This window comes from Falco punctatus, assembly GCF_963210335.1.
Source record: "Falco punctatus genome assembly, chromosome: 2".
In the NCBI taxonomy this organism is placed as follows: Eukaryota; Metazoa; Chordata; class Aves; order Falconiformes; family Falconidae; genus Falco; species Falco punctatus.
Window position 1 is genome coordinate 41,481,994 of NC_137581.1, and position 19,973 is coordinate 41,501,966.

Genomic DNA, 19,973 nt, shown 5'->3' on the forward strand with positions numbered 1-19,973 from the left:
TGCAGAAGGCTGCTCACATGGAAAGTGCAACCATAGATTGTTTTGTATTATGTTGCTGCAAGAAAGTTCCATTAGGATTAGAAATTTAGGTTAAGAAAGAGAGGTGCCATATTAAAGTCCATGAATTAAGAGAAACAAGTTGTCCATCTCTTTTTTTGAACTGGCTGCACTGGTTTTGGCTGGGATTTTCTTCATGGTAGCTAGTGTGTTTTGGATTTGTGATGAAAACAGTGTTGATAACACAGGGATGTTTCCATTATTGTTGAGCAGGGCTCACACAGAGCCAAGGACATTTCTGTTCCTCACCGCACCCCACCAGCGGGAACGCTGCAGGGGCAGAAGAAGCTGGGAAGGGACACAGCTAGGACAGCTGACCTCAGCTGGCCAAAGGAATGTTCCATACCATGTGATGTCACGCTCAGCAATAAAAGCTGGGGGAAGAAGGAAGGGGGGATTTTCTGTGTTATGCTGTTTATCTTCCCAAATAACCGTTACACGTGCTGGAGCCCTGCTTTCCTGGGGATGGCAGAACACCTGCCTGCTGATGGGTAGTGGTGAATGAATTCTTTGTTTTGCTTTGCTTGTGTGCGCGGCTTTTGCTTTACCTGTTTCACTGTCTTTATCTCAACTGACAAGCTTTCTCACTTCTGCTCTTCTGACTCTCTCCCCCCATCCCCCCTGCAGGGAGCAGGCGAGTGGCTACATGGGACTTAGTTGTGGGCTTGGGTTAAACCACGACACTGGCAAACTTAAGTAGCTACTTAAAAAATCCTAATATTGGCACTAGAAATGCATATTACATTGATTTACTGTAAAGCACTGCAAGGTAACACTAAACTTTTGAGTGGTCTCCACAGTATATTTTCTTGTTTTGGGTGAACGGAATGTATACAGCGGCTGTTGTAGTACATCACTAGAATTAGCTTCCTGGGATTAGCATAATGCTATTCTATGAATCCTCCTTTCCATTTTACTGCTTCTGTGTGGCTGTTTGTTTATAGAAAATCCTATCAATCACCTGGATTCATTAAAAGTCTGCCTAAAGAGCACAGTTCTGTATAATTTTCTTTACTATTATTTTTAGAACTGTGCATGGGAAACCAGAATCTATGCAATTTTTAATTCAGTATAACACTCTCCTTTGAGAGGTAGACTAGATTTATACCAAGGCTGATTATACCAAGATATGAATAAACTGCTAAAAAAGTATGCAAAAACATCTCACTTTTCATTAAAAAGGATCATTTTGATATAGAAAAGTTGTTTGGTCTGGGAAAACAAGGAAAATGTTTTGCAAATGCTTTTCCATGATAATGATATTCAGACACTGCCTAAGAACACATTTCAGCATAAAGGTTTGGAAACACTCTAGAGAAACCTCCTTCTGTAGATACAGATTTAAAAACAGCTTTGAAGCTTTTTTTCAGCAAAGCCAGGTCTACTGGAGGGAAAGCTCACCTTTCTCTCATCTTTGTTGCTTTCCTCTGCCCCTCTTCCAAGTGATAATAGAAATGTATTTAGCTGAATACAGCTCCTATCTGCAGCTTTACGTATGTCTTTTAGTGACTTGCATGGAAAGTTACATGGTTGTAGGATTTCAACTAATGTAAAAAGAGCCTTTAAATATTCAATACATAATAATTATTTTTTTACATTAAAACAGAAAGGGTGTTGTCCTTACGAGTTTGTGGGGGAAGCATTCCGAGTCCTTTTAAGAATGTGTGAGAGGGTAAAACTGTGACTTCACTGGATCCAATGGAAAGAATATTATTGAAGGGGGGCAAAATAACATCTTGAGTGTTTCACAGAATCATAGAGCCGTTTCTTGGAATAATCCTTCTGTAAGCTTTTTAATTTTCACAGCTAGTTATGAGTTAGCTTTGTTTACCTTTGTATCATAGTTACATGTTTTTCTCATATTTTCCACCCCTTGCTGTCTTTCCCATTTTACTTCTTTAGCTTTGATGTCTGAATATGGATTTAGTCATGTTCTCCTACATATTATAAAAAGGAAGGCACTAAAGATATAAAACATGCATTCACTCTGCATTGGGCAAGTATTTAATTCCTTTGACATAAATAAAGTCTCAATAAAATCTCAACTCCTTAGACAAAATTCAGAGGTTTCCCCCCTCAGAAAGCAATTATTTGAAGGAACTTTACTAGCAGCAATGAGAACTAGAAAAGGTTAATTAAACTATGTGAATTGACCACTGAGGATCAATATAAGGATATGAGATCCATAAACAGTCCTTTTCTTGAAGAATTAGTGGAGAAAAAATGTCTGTCAGTAATGTAGACTGAATAGAAAAAACAAAGTTTCTTCTTTTTCATGTTTTAGTCAACTCAATATATTTTGGCTTGTTTATTATTTTTATGTGTTTAATAAAATCTTCAGTTTGTGTAAATTAGTATGTCAGGTGTGTAGTACATTGGGGCATTTTGGTACATCTCCATTTATCCTGTAGATGGCATCACCAGTACATTTAGAAACGGAACTATTCAAAACGGGGGTAATACCCACTGAAAAGATGAAGCTTCTTAAAAAACTTCAGTACTGATGATAATGGATGAAATACATCAGAAACAGTGCTTTTCCTCAGTATTTCAGTGGCTTTTAGGTCATTCTGTGCACATTTTTTGAACCATATACTGAGAATCTTTTGGAGTCATTTCATTAGAGGAGGGACATGATGTTAGATAAATAACATAATGGTTAGTTTTCTTGGCTCTTGAACATGCTGTCCCAGTTTCTTTGCCCTTCTTATTATTCTTTACTTACGTTGAGATAGCATCCTGGAGGCATAGGCACCCTTCTATGTGTTGTACAAGCATAGGAAAGACAAGTTTCCCTCTGCCTTGTTTTATTCTTCAGGAAGTACTGAAGTGTAGACTGAGGAAGCAACTGATGAAGGGGTTTTAGCACTTCTGCCTGTTTTCTGGGTGATCACGGCTCAGGGTCACAGTCTTTTTGTGCCTCAGTTTCCAACCCCCACAAGTATTTCAGGCTGAAATCATACAAACTGGCCAGTGCTTTGCACCTGAAGCTTGTTTTCCCGATTTCATAATCAAAACAACTCATAGAAAAGGCAGGAAAATACATACTAGATCTTAAGACATGAGGCTATGATTTTGGTTATTGTCATGGGACAGTGTCAGAACTCAATCTTAAGAATGTTGGGTGGAAATGTAGTCAGAACAGAAGAGTCAGTAACAGTTTTACCAGAATGCTAGTGTAATACATGGTTTCTGTTAACCTCTCTAATATACAGTTTTGGGCAGAACTGGTCACCAACAGCTTTCAAATCTTTCCCATATTCACTGCATTAATCTGCTAACCTTGCACGCAAGAACAGCAGCTAAAAAGGGCTGTGATAATAAAACCTATTTAAGATTTCATCAGTACATCTTGCAATGATTTATTGAGTTTCTATCAATCAAATGCATATAAATTCTAGGGAACTTCATTAAAATTGTAAATAGCTCAGTGATATTGTTTCTTACAGCTGTGATTATTAATACTGTCCACATGGGGTCAAACATCTAATCAACACATTATTGAAGATATAAGTGAAATTTCTTTGTCATTTTGGAAAGTTTTGTTTGACTTTGGATAAGAAGAAAAGAAAATGCAAGAAAAAAAGGAAAAATTGAAAGAGTATTCTGGAATACCAGTCATCCACTGATTTCCTTTTATTTGATGCACAAGAAACAAAGATTGTATGAATTATTGCAACTTCCTTTTTCATCCCCTCCTCTCTCCTCCTTTCCCTTCCTCTCCTCTCCTATCCTCTCCTCCTCATTTCCCCCCTTTCCTCTTTTTTTTTTTCTGTGGTGGCTTTTTTTTTTTTTCCTTCATTCTGTACACTCATTCTTTCCTTGGTATTTCTTAAGCACAATTATTGCTGGTGAACTGAAAGGACTAACTGGTGAATCCAAGCTCCACTTCCCATGTTATTAATTGTAAAGAAAAGCTCAAATAAACTGTTCAGCTATCACCACCAACAAAAAAAATCTCTTTTGTTGACTACAGTTTGCTAGCACAATAAATTATAAATAATGTGAGCTTGCAAATCCTGTACAAGTATTAAATTCTACTGAAGGTGAACTTAGTGTGAAAATACATTGCATTTTAATCGGAGAAAATACCCCTTTGAAATGAAGCTGAGTGACAGATTGTGAAGTAAGATGATGACTGTTGTTTCCAGTGGTTCATGGTTCTGCAAGAGGACATGCACTTAAATTAGCATACAATTTTATTTACTTATCTGGCAGTCATTTGGCAAAAAAATATTTTTCAGGTCATCATTTGTTGTTTTCTTCTTTCTACCTAGTGAATGACTGTAATTATCTTTTGTGATCCATTGCAGCAGGTGCCTAGCTTTGCTTGGACCTCATGCCTTTCCCTCCTGTCAGGGTAAGAAACTGAGTGAAGAAGCTAGTCAGTTTGCTGTAACCACCAGTACCGTTGCCAGATTCTTTGGTGTGACAATGTTCCTCACCCAACACACCATACACAAAGAGTACATCACACTTGAATGTATAAAGGGGACTTACAAGACAGATGGAGAGAGAGTTCTTGTGAGGGCCTGTAGCAATAGAATAAGGGCCAACAGTTTTAAACTGAAAGAGGGTAGGTTTAGATTGGACATAAGGAAGAATTTTTTTTATAAGGAAGGTGGTAAGACACTGGAATAGTGTGGATGCCCATCGTTGGAAGTGTTCAAGGTCAGGTTAGATGGGGCTTTGAACTAGGTGATCTTCAAAGAACCCTTCCAGCCCAAACCATTCTATGATTCTGTGATTCTATCACAAGTCTTTTGGTTTGCCACTGCCTTCAATCATGGCCAGTTCTGCTTCTGCATAATTTCAATCAGCTAACAGTTTTCTTCAGTGACTTAAGTGAATTTATTCCTTAATAGTTGATTTTCTTCTTTTTATGAAACTCCAGACAGTATTTTTTCTTTCTTTCTTGTCATGCTGACCCATATTTAACCTGATATTAAGTGCCAGCTCTGACTCACTAGGCTCTGTACACAATTCTCATTCAAATGGACTCTCCAGCAAGAGCTTTACCCTGTACCTTGCATGCATTTAAATGATGGTGACTGATGAACTGCAAGCCTTCAGTCTAATTAGGTTTTTGACTCTCAGTCTCTCCTGTTCATTTAATTCAGGTACCCAAAGATTTACTTATCCCATGGATTTGCCCAGCTGAAGGGGCCTTGTAGTTTTCCTGAAGGCAATTCCACTTTGTATGTCTTACTCTACTTTTTTAAGAAGTTGCCTACATTAAAATACCTGTGACTACCTTGAGATGACTAGGTAATGTTTAAACTGCTTCTTTCATGAGTGAAGTGACGTTATTTAAACTTGAATGTAATTTACTGAAACTACATATATTAAAACTAAGGAAACAAATTTATTTTTCCAAAATAATTACCTATTACTGTCTAGTGTTTTAGGAAAATTAGAATCTAAGAAATAAATGTTGTTTTGCATCAAATCAGGCACTCTTGAAAATTATATCGGTATAATCTCAGTTACCCACAGAACAGTTTAAACTGTAAGGGCTTTTACGCTTCTGAGCTGTGGGTTTTGCTTTATGGCAAGTTGTTACAGATTAAGCGCACAAAAGACAACATGATATGATTTCAAAAACTAATCTTGGCAGATCCTCAGTATTCAGATTATTTGTTCTGAATGCAACAGAATACATTGTTATGTAATACTTTTGTTGGTGAATTGTCTTTAATTTTATTAAAAATATGCATATACATACACTCAAATATTTGTGAAAACAAACAGATACAAAAAATGGACTCTTGCACCAATTGAATCGTAGAGTAAATTAATAAAAAATAGTTGGTTCAGATGAATGAGAATAGCAGTCTTGCTAGACGTAACACTTCTAACTTATTTAATTCTGTATATAAATGAAATGTTTTAAACATTCAATTAGTTCTAATGATATGTCTTTTTATCAAAATACAGCAGACACAAATGTGATACATATATAGATGAACTACAGTGCATACTACAGCTATGTAGACATAGCAATAGGGGCTGTATTATTGGTTATTGTATTGAGGGTAATAAAACATCTTTCCATTAAAATCTACACACCTTCAAGAACATATTATCATAGGTGTTTTAAAATTACTCATCTTAGGGTGATACTTTATTATTGCAGAACTAAATTTAATTATGAAATATCTAAGCCATCAGAACAGGTAGCCAATGAATTTTTACTTTTCTCTTTTGTGGTTTAATACTTGTTTTCAACTGTACACTATTGGAGATTTTAGAAAAGCAAGATTCAAAAGCTACAGACTATGTTAAAGTAAATGGTGCTAAATTGTTACTTATATCTTTGGCTGTTTCATACCCATAAGACATAAATGTTTTTAAACAGAGAAAGTTTATTTTAAGTAATGTCAGTAGTTTTAATCCTTTTTAATAACCTGCCACCACATACATTGTGTTAAAATAATCCTACTTAGCCAAAAAAAATTAACATTAAATCAAACAATAGAACTGGCATACCTGTATTTCTATTGTAGCCATACTTGATCAGGTAACAACACAGATAGTGTGTGTTACCATGAACTCAAATTTAATTCATTCTGCAGAGCATGCATATCAAATAAATAACAATTCATCTAGATTGTCAGATGGTTCAATTAGTAGTATTTAAAATATTTGTAGTTTTTAAATACCATGTCAACTATATAGGACAGTTTACACAAATGAAATCACATATCTTGTTATAATTTAAAAGAAGAATTTCCTTAGACTGCTTGTAGTAGTCTAAATGAAATTAAAAAAATAATAACTAAATGAAAATAACAAAGTCTTATACTGTTTTGCTAAATTCTCTGTAAAGGGTTTAGACCTCAACTGCTGAACTGGGTCTCTTAAGCCACATCACTAAGAATGGGATAATGGCTCAGTTAGATAGCTTTCTTGTAATCATTTTCAAAACTTTATAACAATCTGGAAGACAATTAGAAATGTCTAACAGGATTCCATAAATCTTCTGCCTCACAGCACATTCTTTTCTGAAAATAGCTTAAGATCCTTATGTACAGGTAACGTATTTTCTACCCAACAATTCTCTAAGTGATTTACTGGAATAATACTGGAATAATAAACATCCTCTGTATCCACCTCTTAGACCTTGTCTTATAGTGTGGAGCCCCTCAAATTATTTTGGTCTCCAATCACAACATGTTGCCGTACTACATATAATATTTTGGAGATATTCAAATCTGTCTTAATTTCATCTTGATTTTTAATTATAACAGACTAATTTTTTCCCATGTGTTCTATAGCAGTTTCTAATTTGTTTGTCTTCATATCCAATTTAATTTTCTTGTTTTAAATAAGCTGATATATAGTACTTAATGTCACAATTTCTTCTCCAGCTGCCAAAGAAACCAGACTGGTGAAGCGATAGGATACAGGCATGAAAATGGCATAAATGACCTGAAAGATGAGGACATATTTAAAGGATTTTGTACTTACTTTGCTTACTTTACTTGCTAGAACATGAGCAAAATAGTTCTGTGAAAAAACAGAAAAACTCATTTTTCAAAGATATTAATGGAATTTTAGAGACAGAGTATGCCAGAAGAAGCAATATCTTCCATTAGATCTTTATTAAATTAAAAAAATAGACAAGATTTTGGTTTCAAATTGCTTCATCAGCCAATGCAATGTAGTTCCTGTAGAAAAACAGAACAAAACAAAACTCCAACACATTTTTTAAAATGAGTAAGTTAAGCCAGCTCTACTGAATTATTTATTTTTAAGTTAACAAATGCTGTGAAGTTATTGTGAATGTTACAGGATCCCTGCCTTTTTATTGCCACTTTTAGATCAATGAAACTTCCTTCCTCATGATCAGAATAATACAAAGGAAAGAAGTGTGATGTGTGAGCACACCTGCAGAGCAGCTGGCAACCAAGCTTTATTTAGCCATCTGAAATGGCTAAAAGATGGCTGAACTTCTTTCAGCTTGGGAAGAGGCAAAGCAGATACAAGGCAAGAAGAGCATTTGAGGAGGAGAGCTTAGAAACAAGGGCTAAAATGAAGATGGAGTGGTTTTTAGTTTATTAAAGTAATGCTGAGGTGTTGAAGTATGTAATGGTGAAGTTAAAGTGTTACAGTATGTAAAGGATGTAAAAGTGAAGAACATTTGAGGTTTACTGATTAGACGGAAGAAACTGCATAGTCAAAGCAAAAAATAGAAGACATAGAGCACCATAAGATTTAAAGTTTCTGAAAGCTTAGTTAAAGGAGCCCAACATTTCTCAAGGACAAATAGGCAGTGTTCCAGGTACATGTAAACCACAAAGATAACCTTCTCTTTTCAAGACAAAATTCCTAAAGGTGAGTCAATGACTTTCTGTTTTTTCAGAAAGTCCCAACAAAGTCCCAAAATAAATTAAAGGACAGATTATTTTTCTTCCCTTCCATTTTTCCTTAAAATATAAATTAAAAAAACCAACCAAACAAACAAAAAAACAACCAAAACCCCCCAAAACCTCTTTAGAAGTTCTAGACATTTCTCTGGAATATAAACATGTATTTCTGCCAGAATATATAAAAATGAAACTTGGATAAGGTGGAAAATAGAACTAAATGATATACATCACATTTCTTCCAAGGTCACATTAGCAGTAAAGAGATTCTGGGAAATTCTGGAACTCACTCTGCAGAAACCTGAGATGGGAACATAAGGATTCAAATGGTAACTCCTGAGAAGGCCACTGTGACCTGAAAATAGGATCTCATTCCTGGGTTTTTCTCAAACAGAACTTTTGGGTTTCTGCAGAGTCTAACATTTTAGGAGAACCAAGCTCCTACTGATAGTTCCTTTGAAATGGTGAGACAGCACAGATCCCATTGGCATCTTAATTTCTAAAAATGCTGGGAAGTATTCATGATGTCCCTTCAGGCTCTACATATTTTGCCGAATACTTGACTTCAAAAGCAAATATTATTTGGATATAGACTAAGAGCTGTAGGATATGACATATAGTGAAAACTTAAAGCAAAGAGTATATCAAATACATATTTTCTTGAATTTCTGTCTAAAATTAGAATTGTGAAAATTTCATATATGTTTCATTTGGGTCACACTGTCCACAAATCTGTTTGACAAATTATAGCCCAAGGTCAAAACTAAGCAGTTAAGAAATGATGAACAAGCTTTTTCCTTCTGATAGTATGTATGTTTACTGTTACAGAAAACACAAAATCTCACCCATCTTTGTGATTAAGTCAGTGTTCTTACTCCTCAACAAGGTGTGCCATTCTTCTGCCCTAGGCTGAGGCATATAAAGCTCACTTCTATACCTCAGCCAGTTACCCTTTTTGAGATAGAGTGAAACAAGCTAAGGATGATTCATTCACCTCTTGTAAATGCCTAGGGGGAGATTATTTGGCTTTGTAGATACTGATCATTCACATACTATGAAAAAGCCTGGAGTGATTAGCTCAAACATACATGCCTAGTCAGATAACTAGAAGAAACCAGGGCAGATTAATCCTACCCTTATTTGCTGGCAGCTGCCAGAGGTCTTAACATCTATATAGTTCAGTGAATAATTTCAGATAGGGAATGCATTCAATTAACTTCACCTGCCTCTTCCTTCTAATCATAAGCAGTCTTTTATGTTTTACCCTTTTTTTAAAAAAGGGTAATTTATAAAGTACTCCTTAGCCTCTAAATCAGCAATATAACTTTCTAGTGTATAAAGCTGAGATGTATGGGTTAATTTTCACTGGACATTAAGATTTAAATCAGTTTGTGGTACTGACTTACTAATTTTCCCCCCAAGTTCAGGTGGTTTTTCCCCATTTATTTTCTGGATGTAAAGTAATTCTGCAGAATACCCTTTGATGGCAAACACAAATAAGGGAAGATCATCTGAAACACACTCAGAGTCCTTAGCTGTTTTTGAGCGCATGGCATATTTTGTCATTTGCACTAGAAAGGAGGAAGGGAGCCATTCCATTTCAAAGAATGTGACAACTGTAATTATTTTTACCATTTTGTAATTATTCAATAATTTGATTTTGTCATTACCAGCACTAGTGTCCAAGGTAGCCTGTGTAAATTATTTTTCAGTTAATTATTTTGCTTTTTGTCTGCCTGTCTCATACGTATTACATAGTTAGTACACTTTTTTGAGGTATATATATGTATGTATTTATATATATATATATATATGTATTTGGCATATGTAGTAAAGTTTTGGTAGTGGGGAGGCTACAGGGGTGGTTTCCATGAGAAGCTGCTAGAACCTTCCCCTGTGTGCAATAGAGCCAATGCCAGCCAGCTCTAAGATGAACATGCTGCTGGCCAAAGCCAAGCCCATCATCAGTGGTGGTAGGGCTTCTGTAAGAACATATTTAAGAAGGGGGAAAAACACTGCAGAAGAGCAGCCAGGGAGATGAGTGAGAATATGTGAGAGAAACAGCCCTGCAGACACCAAGGTCAGTGCAGAAGGAGGGACAGGAGGTGCTCCAGGCCCTGGAACAGAGGTTCCTCTGCAGCCCACAGTGAAGCAGGCTGTCCTACTGCAGCCCATAAAGGTCCACAGGTAGCAGATACTCACCTGCAGCCCATGGAGCACCCCACGCTGGAGCAGGTGTATGCTCAAAGGACACCGTGACCCCATGGGAAGTCTGCACTGGAATAGGGTGTAAGAGTCAGTCTAAAGAGAACAATATTGTCTCAACATTGCCCACAGAGACCTGGAGATGGAATGTGGTCCTCATGGACACCAAGACATAAAGACCCTGGGAAAGAGAACTGCACGGTACAAGAAGTACTATGCCGCTCCCTGCAACCTGGGACTGAAAGGAACAACTACACCCTGGGAAGGAGAACTGCATGGTACGAGGAGTACTATGCCATTCCCTGCCACCTGGGATTGAATAAGGCCGCATAACAGCTGTCCAGAAGATGGATCACAACCGTGGTCATAACAACGAACCAGAAAACAATACAAGAACACGCCTCCTGGTCTGAAGCTACCCGCCTCTGGGGTAAGATAACCTGGCTCGAGAGGGCGGAGACTGGCGGCAGTCTATGGACCAGAGGAGGATCAAGGTGTGTTGCTTGGCATAAAAAGATGCCTTCTTAGCAACTGGACTTTGGAGTTTTCCCCACCAAGGATCACGACGATCAGAAGGACCAGCGGGACGCTGCCTGGACCTGGGACCATAGGGACGCCTTGGACCCGTGGTGGTAGTTATAATCCTCTTTCCTTTTCTTTTTACTTTACCTTTTATTCACTTTCTGTCTTTCTACCTATCGCACGCCGCTTTACAGGCAAACAATAAAATTGTGCTGTTTAATTGAAGCATAACCCCTTGGCGTGGTCGCCTTGATTTTTGCGCTTCAAGATCATAGTTAACGAACCATCACGAGTCCACTGAGTGGACCATGACATAGAGTCCTTGCAGCACCTATGGCCCCATGGAGAAAGGACCCGAGGCTGGAGCAGGTTTGCTGGCAGGGCTTGTGACCCCATGAGGGACCCGTGCTGGAGCAGTCTGTTCTTGAAGGACTGCACCTCGTGGAAGAGACCCACACTGGAGCAATTACTAAACTGCAGTCTGTGGGAAGGACTCATCTTGAAAAAGTTTGTGAAGGACGGTGTCCTGTGGGATGGACCCCATCCATGCTGGAGAAGAAGAAAAGAGTGAGGAGTCCCTCCCTTGAGGAGGAAGGAGCGACAGAGGTGCAACGTGTGAGAAGCTGACCACAACCCCCATTCCCTGTCCCCCTGTGCTGCTGGGAGGAGGTAGAGAAAATCGAGAATAAAATTAAGGCTAAAGGAAATGTGGTGGGAAGATCTTTTAAGTTTTGTTTTTATTTCTCATTATCCTACTCTGCTTTGGTTGGTAATAAATTACATGAATTTCCCTGAGTCAAGTTTGTTTTGCATATGATGATAACTGGTGAGTACTGTCACTCTGTCCTTAACCAAAGAGCTTTTCAGTGTATTTCTATCTCCCCTGTTCAGTTGAGGAGGGGAGTGATAGAGTGGCTTTGGTGGGTACCTGGCATCCAGCCAGGGTCAATCTATGATAATAGATGTATTTTATATTTATATATTTTATATATAGACATATTTTTTCCCTCCCTGATTCCTGTTTTCTCATGCTTCTCTATGTTTCACTCACTTTTGCTGCCTGTTGAAATGTTAGAGAAACTCTTCTAAACAATTCCACAGGTTGGTTGAACTCATTTTCACAAAACTGAGGTCTTTCACACCAGTTGAGAATTTGGCCACTTGCCATGTAATTTAGTAGAACAATTTTGATTGATGTCCATTTTAGATCTTGCCCCAGATATTTTCTTGTACATAATTTTTTAGTAGATAAATCATTTTCACTGGGGTAATAAAATATATTTAGGAATACTATTAAGTAAATGAATTAATGCTGCACAATCTAAAGTAAGAGGTCAAATAAGTGGCACTATTTAGCTTGGCAAAATATGTAACAATCTCAAAACTAAATTAGAAATAGGTAATGTTTTATGCACATATAACCATTTATGCTATATTATGTTGGTTTCATTCATTTTTGAAGGAAAAGACACATTTTACTGCCCAAAATTATTTGTGTAGAATTTATCTCAAGAGTCTATTTGACTGCTTTTATTTGCTACTGAAATATTAGTATTGAACTCTTGTGTATTTTAAGTGACTTATGTGGTTATTGTTGTTAGCATTAACTTTACTCCTGAGAGCTGATGCTGTGATATTGTGTTCCCTATTTCCTCTGATGTTCTGATAAATGTTAAGGGAGTACTTCAGAAAGGAAGTGCAGTTATTGCTTGGGAAGAAAAAGTGACTATGTAGACAGTCAATATATTTGTACTGCAATGTAAGTCTGCAGTATTTCTGGGTCAAAGATCAACTCAGTGTCATACTCGTGTGGAACTGCTTGAAAGCCTGTGCAATTATACTTTGTTTCATTTCAGGCTTTTACCATCTGAGACACTTGAAGACTAGTGGCATTTATCTATTTATTTGTTTATTATTATTTGTACTATTTCTTACACTTTCCATGGATAGTGGCAACTTTAAATAAAGTATTTAATGAGCACTTCTAATCAACTCTAAAAGTGAGACTAAAACAAATGAAGGGCTTGAAAGGACATGAGAAACCACTCATTATTCAGTCCAATCCTGTGTTGAAATAGGATCAGTTGTACTCATGTTGTCTCTGACAAGAGTCTAACTTGTTTTGAAAAGCCTTCAATGAAAGGGATTCTACATTGTCCCTAAGAACTTTGCACCAGTGCTTTATAATACCCATATGACAGTAAAAAATTTATTAGAAAAATGTCATCAATGAAAAGGATGTAGAACATGAAAGCTCTTTCAAGGGGCAAAGTAACTTTGCCCAGCAGATACTCGATAGTTTAAGCCATAAAGTGAAAAGCAGGGGGGAACAAAAGAAAAAAAACAAAACAAACCACCACCCTTCACCCTTATTGAAATGAAATAAAAAAAAGAAGTATACAACAAAATGCAAAATGTAACTCTGCAGGAGATGACTTGGCAAGGAAGACAAGATTAATATATGCAATTGTACTTTATTTGACCAGAAATAGTGAAGTCAAGTTCTTAGAACTAATTTTTCATCTGAAATATCATCCTCACAACTGCACAGTGGCCCTTAAAAGCAGAGGCACTGATTCAGTGTTGAATCAGAGGGGAAAATATTGCCTACTAAATCACTAGTACTATTTCTTGTACCATCTAGCTTTTTCTTGGAAGCTTTCCACTTGAGCTGACCTCAACCTTTCTAAGCAACTAAGAACAGCCAGGATCACAGTAAAAGCCGATGTAAGTAGAGGCCTTGTGAATATAAATTCACAGAAATTGCAGTAATTAACTGCAATTAACTATTTGTTAACGCTTACCAATATTATATTCTGTTAACAGCAGGAAAGTTTGGAGATGATAGTGTTGTGTCATTCGCATACTGCTGTGAATTTCAGGTAAAATTCAAAATCAGTGTAGAAAAACTTCTCACATCTTTTTTAGATTGGCATGATACACATAATCAAAGACAATGACAGATGACTTACTAGCTAGCCTGAAGATTTTGTAACAGATCTAGAAAGACTATGGTGATGTCTAAAATAAGTGAGGCTGACATTCTGATGCCTAAATTTAAGGAGGTCATCCAAACTATCTAAGTTACAGCATCTTCAGGAAATGTTAAATGCTTGGAAAAATGAATTTGAAGGTATAAAGTAGATCTCCCCATTGCTTCCATGCCTCTTATATTTGGGACTGTAAGTGCTCCCAGATTCTACAAAGGGTGTTGAAGGGCATATAATTAGAATATTTCCTGAAAAGTGGGGACTTGCGGTTGGGGTCAAATCCTATCAAGTTCAAGAGTTGTATCTGGGCTAGAATTCAGGTCAGCTATTTCCTTGTTGTGGAATCTGATCAGTATTTGTAAGCAGATAGATGCCAATTCTCATTTCTTGCCTTGCCTTGGTGTTTCCTCCCCGGTTAGGTTCTACTTAGACTTACAATTTTCTGAAAGAAATTTACAGCATTAAGGAAGGTGTCTATTGTTTAGAAAACACTGGGAGTTTCTAGCAGAATTTCTTTGTGACTAGTAGAGCTCTCCAGCAGTCAGATCTACTCAGCAGGTTTGACTTAGTCTGAAGTCTGTAACTTTGCCATGCACTATAGACAGATTTTAAGAACAGATTTGCAACTCTTTGAATGATTTCTCAGACAGAATTTTTAGGAACTATGAAGCTAAAAGTTGGAATTGTCTTCAGATGTGACTCAAATTGGATTGAAAGGAATGGAAAGGATACATACTTAATGTACAATTGAAACTGGGTGACATAGCGTCCCTGCCTGTAATTTAATACCCATGAAAAACCTGTTTTCTTTTCCAGATTCTTATTAGAGCCCAAGAGACACAAAAATAACCAGTCTTAGCAAAGTTACCTACTTTTTCTAATATTCATACAGCTCCTTTAATATGAAAATCTTCCATAAGAACTGAATATTGATAAAAGTTGTTTATGGAACTTACAAATCTGCTCATTTTGATGAGTTATTAATGATAGTTTAACATTTAAAATATTGAATCTAACTTTTAAAATACCTGATAGGAGACAATATTGTTTATATATTAAAGTATTTAAAATTTTTCTTTACTTTGGGATATTTGAAAGCGGTGATACTGAAGGAGACTATAAATTTCTTGTAAAAATTGTGTTATGGTGTGTGCTTTGTAAGAACATAAATATCCAAAGCATTCTTCACTTTCCTTGACATTTCATAGTTCATATGTCTTTTCAACAGGCACAGAAGTATAAATAAACATATTGTAAATTTGAATGCACTTTGGCTTGAAATGTTGTTATATTTAAACACAAATTTCTGATTTATCACTTTTTCAGTTTATTGTTTGTCATGCCCTGTCACTATGAAACTGATCTACTGATGTAATAATAAATTATGGACAAAATTTACTGTAGGGTGTTAAAGGAGATTAAAATTCCCTTTAGAGTCAACACAGACAGTTTTCAGTTTCACAATATTTAGACAAGAATGCCAATATTTGTCTGACTGGTTTTATATATTGCAGAGGCTACAGAGGCTAAAACATATACAAGAAGAATTGAGTCAGATTTTCTATCTTAAAGATTAGCACCCACACTGCAGCTTTTCAATACTGGCCTTACAGCACTAGTAGGATTGGTGGACACCCACAAAGCTGTTCGTTTTAGATCTCAAACAGTAAATCTCTGTTCTTTTTCACCTTTTTAGCAGACTAGGCCCCAGTTCTGCATTTCTCTTCAATTCTTTCACTGTTATCCCTTCATGTGTGGAAGTCTGCTGGCTGAGATGCTTCAGAGTCCAAACCTCAGTTACCATAGATACCTCCATGGCTTAACCACATGTATTCTTTCCAACAGATTCCATTCCGAGTGCTCTGTTTTGTAATTTGCCTGTTCAAGACCTTGTGGAATAAGACAGAATTTGCTCTGCTAGGCCTGCTGACCTAGTCACACTTCATTTAACAGGAATAGAGGAATCCGGTGTTAGGAAAGTGTGCTGTAGTGCCTGCCTGCCATAGCTTTCCTAATGTCAGTAATTTCCTCCAAGGTGTCCTGGCACACCTATTTTTTTGTTTATTCTACAGAGATGAAACTGTTTTTCTAGAATAAGACACAGACTTCATAAAATCAAAGCAAAGTTTACATATGGACATGGATTTTTCTAACATTTTTCTCGGATTCACATCTTTTCCTACTGATACAGTTATTCTGTTTAACTGATGCTGAGTTCATTAAAAATGAACTGTACTACCAAAATGTGACAATATGGTTATGATGTTTATATTTCCCCGCTTCTTCACATACAGCAGCTGTGCATCAAAAAAGTCTCACAAGATCAGTCCTATGATGTATGACGTTTCTCCTGCACTATGACTATTAATACAGTTTTGGCAGCTTTAAACTTAATGAATGCAATTTCATATTTATTATGCTTTGATAGTAGAGTTGATATTGGAAAAGACTCAACAGAATGAATTTTCTGTCTGAATATCATACTAGAAATGAAGATAATTTCAAAGAAATAAAAAGAGATGCAATTTTTGTTTGATGTCCCAACATTTATATCAATAACAGTATTTCTTTTATTGTTGGACTCTCACAGTCAGTCCTTGAAAAAGTAAATTAATCAGTTTATAGTACCCTGTCTTTGTTGTTGATATATTTTAATTTCAGTTTTCATTTTTATCCTGTCAATTTAGGTCTATTTTGTTGAAAACCAAATCCTAATCTGGTTTATAGTGCTTAGCTTATTTTTACCTACACTAACCATATTTTAAGGATTTTCTATTCTAATTCCATTTGATAATTTTATCTGGACTTCAAATTCTGTATCACTTGGATTATTCCCTCTGAGGGTGAGCAATTATTTATTGTTCTGCCTTCCATGTTCTTTTGAAGATAAAGTATCTTAAAAAGCCTAGAGGAAAGCAGGTCAGCTCAATGAGATTTCAGGCTTTTTTTTTGTTTTGTTTCCTTCATTAAGACAGGACAAGTGAGGTTTAAAGTCTGTAGAGGCCATTCTTTCGATTCAGAGTATTGTAAAATCTCTTGGATATATTTATATAGTACAAATTATTTACCTTCTTTTTTTTTGAGACTGTTTAAAAATTACATGCTTGTACCTGCTGCCAAGATAATGCACCAAAAGTACTTTTATGATTAAAGCAGAAGTACCACCTCAGAAAGCCTCCAGAAAGAACAATGAAGGAACAAACCTCTTTCTAATCTTACTGGGGAAAGTAGATGCTTCTGCAAGAATTTTTAGATAAGATTAATACTGAGTAGCAAGCTGAAGACCATGTCAGGGTTTAGGACCTTACACCTGACAGCTCAGGATAAATGGAGTCTTCCATCCCTTTCAACCACAAGGGCCCTACAGGCCATATGTCTTGCGTGTCTGATGCAATCTGGAAATAATGTGTGTCTCCATGGAAGAAGGAAAGGAATACATTCCTGACATCTTGAGGCCTCTTGTCACCAAAAAAGAAGGTACACAGTTAGCTTAGGAGATAACTCTCTGGGAAGACCAAAGGATCTGTGTTCTTTTCGTGCTTATCCCTTGTTTGCATGTCTACTTTTCTCTCCACATTTCCTCTGAAAGCACCAGAGCACACGTAGCTATTTCCCACTTGCAAAAACGTAGTACATTCAGGTGCATGTGTCTACACCATTTCCCCCTCTCATTTAGTATCTTTCCCCTCCCATAAGCACTTGTACTCTCTTTAGTCTTCACTGAGTTTCCCCCTTCTTTTCTCTGATCCACCCATGCCATGTTCATCTTGCTAGAAAAGGATGACAGTGGGTTCTCCGTCAAAAGGAAGGGGTACACTTCTCACCAAGAGTTATGAGATTGCATAAAATGTCATCTTGCTGTAACTTGAGTCTGTGTTGACAGCTATGATCCATCTAAAGCAAACCAACTTCATTCAGAATTGGAATATCTTTGGTAATTGGTTTCCAACTTGACATCATCTCCACCTGAAAGATGGAAATATGTAATCACTCATCCTCCTTTTTGTTTTCAAGGTATTTTGTAAGATAGGTATTTGCCGGACCATGTATCTGAAGAGTGTTTTAATCTAGTCTCACTTTTTCAATTCCTCTAAACATAGATGGTTGGAAGAACACTCTGTCAGTCAACTTGGTCCTGACCATACTTGTCACTTTTCATCACAGAATTTATCAGGGCTATGAATTCAGATTCTCTAACTGAGACCTTTCCTTGTCAGGGACAGTAAGGTTGGTTTTAAGCAAGTTAGTACTTTAGTTTGTGTTCTGTCTAGGACTCTAAAATGTAAGACAGCTAACACTTTTAGAAGGTGATTAATCTGACAAAACATGGATGTCTAATCTAGGATGAAATCAATGTCTTTCTAAAAGTTTCTCCTTCTCTTCCCACTGACTGTAACAAGAACTGTAGGTGACTAGCTCAGATGTACGTATTTCTTTTGTAAAAATCCACATGTAGCCAAATTAATTCACAGTAGTGGAGACTGACTACATTTGAGAAAGTTATTTACTTTTTGTACTGTCAAATGCCATTTGACTCCTGTAGGCATGTGAAATTAGTAGGCATTTCTCCTTTGGAATGCTACAGATTATTTCTTTACTAAAATAATTCATAAATTGTAACAGAAATTCCAGAAAACCTGTCCTTGCCAAAACCAATTGTTAATTGTGAGGAATGGAACCAGTCACCTTCCTGTTTTACGCCTTTCCATCTCCATGAATCTTGCATTTATTTCAGCATTGACTCACCCCCTCCTGACTACAATATTGGCCAGCTTCAATGTGATGGCCAGAGAACCTTAAAACAGCAGCAAGCTTAAAATAAACAAACAAACAAAAAGTACTTCTTCACCCAACACAGAATTAAGCAGTCAGATTTACTACCACAGAATGCTGCGAAGGCCAAAAATATAAATGTGTTCAAACCCATATTTTTTTTTTTCTCCCAAATATTTAATGGGTTCAAGCAAAGAATAGACGCATTCATAGAAGAAAGGTTCATTAAAGGCTATTAGACATAGTGATGTGGACATTATGTTGATGATGTGGAACAGCTGGGGCTCAGAAATCCCAGAGCTGTAGTTTTAGTTTAGCTGTAGTTTAGTTAAAAGTTGGGAGAACTATCAATTATACTGGTCTTTTTTTTTAATTTGTTTGTTTTTTGGGTTTTTTTGTTTGTTTGGTTGGTTGGGTTTTTTTAAACTTTATTTTTGCTCTGGCCATTGTTTCTACTCAGTTTCTCAGGAGAGTGTGCCACCTGAGAATATTGTCAAATTCAAAGTCTTCCCCAAATGAGGGTGACATGGAAGTGAGATCCATGTAAATCCACGTGTGACAAATTGGAAGAAAAAGTAAAAGAGGTCAAGACAAAGTCATATGTTAAAAACCCATTAGGGACTTGAAGCAGAGTACTCCGATAGTCAAAATGCTATTGAAAGGCATTTAAAGGACAATGTAATCATCAGGCACAGTCAACACAGGTTCACAAAGAGCATGTCTTGTTGAACTAATTTGATATAATTCTTGATAATGTCACCTGCCTAGTGGATGACAGGACAAGAAGATGGTTGTTGTAGTGTTTCTAGATTTTAGTAAGGCTTTTGATACTGTTCCTCACAGTAGCCTTCTGGACAAGTTGTCCAGCTGTGCGATGAGAAGGTACACAGTGCACTGGGTGAAGGACTGGGTGAACAGCAGGGCTCAAAGTGTTATAGTGAATGGGTCTACATCTGACTGGAGACCGGCAGTGTTCCTCAGGGCTCAGTTCTAGGGCCAGTTCTGTTCAATATATATATATCTCAATGATCTGCACGCACACATTGAATGCATCCTT

At 36.7% G+C, this 19,973-nt stretch overlaps 1 long non-coding RNA gene across 4 annotated transcripts in view; it reads left to right on the forward strand.

The window, feature by feature from the left end:
* LOC308059467 overlaps positions 1–17,249 on the forward strand; it is a 149,067-nt gene extending 131,818 nt beyond the window's left edge. For all 4 annotated transcript variants that reach the window (XR_013926255.1, XR_013926256.1, XR_013926257.1 and 1 more), the window contains one exon: positions 1–17,249. This exon is cut by the window's left edge and continues 38,611 nt beyond it. This is a non-coding gene — a long non-coding RNA (uncharacterized lncRNA).
* Positions 17,250–19,973: the final 2,724 nt, after the last annotated feature.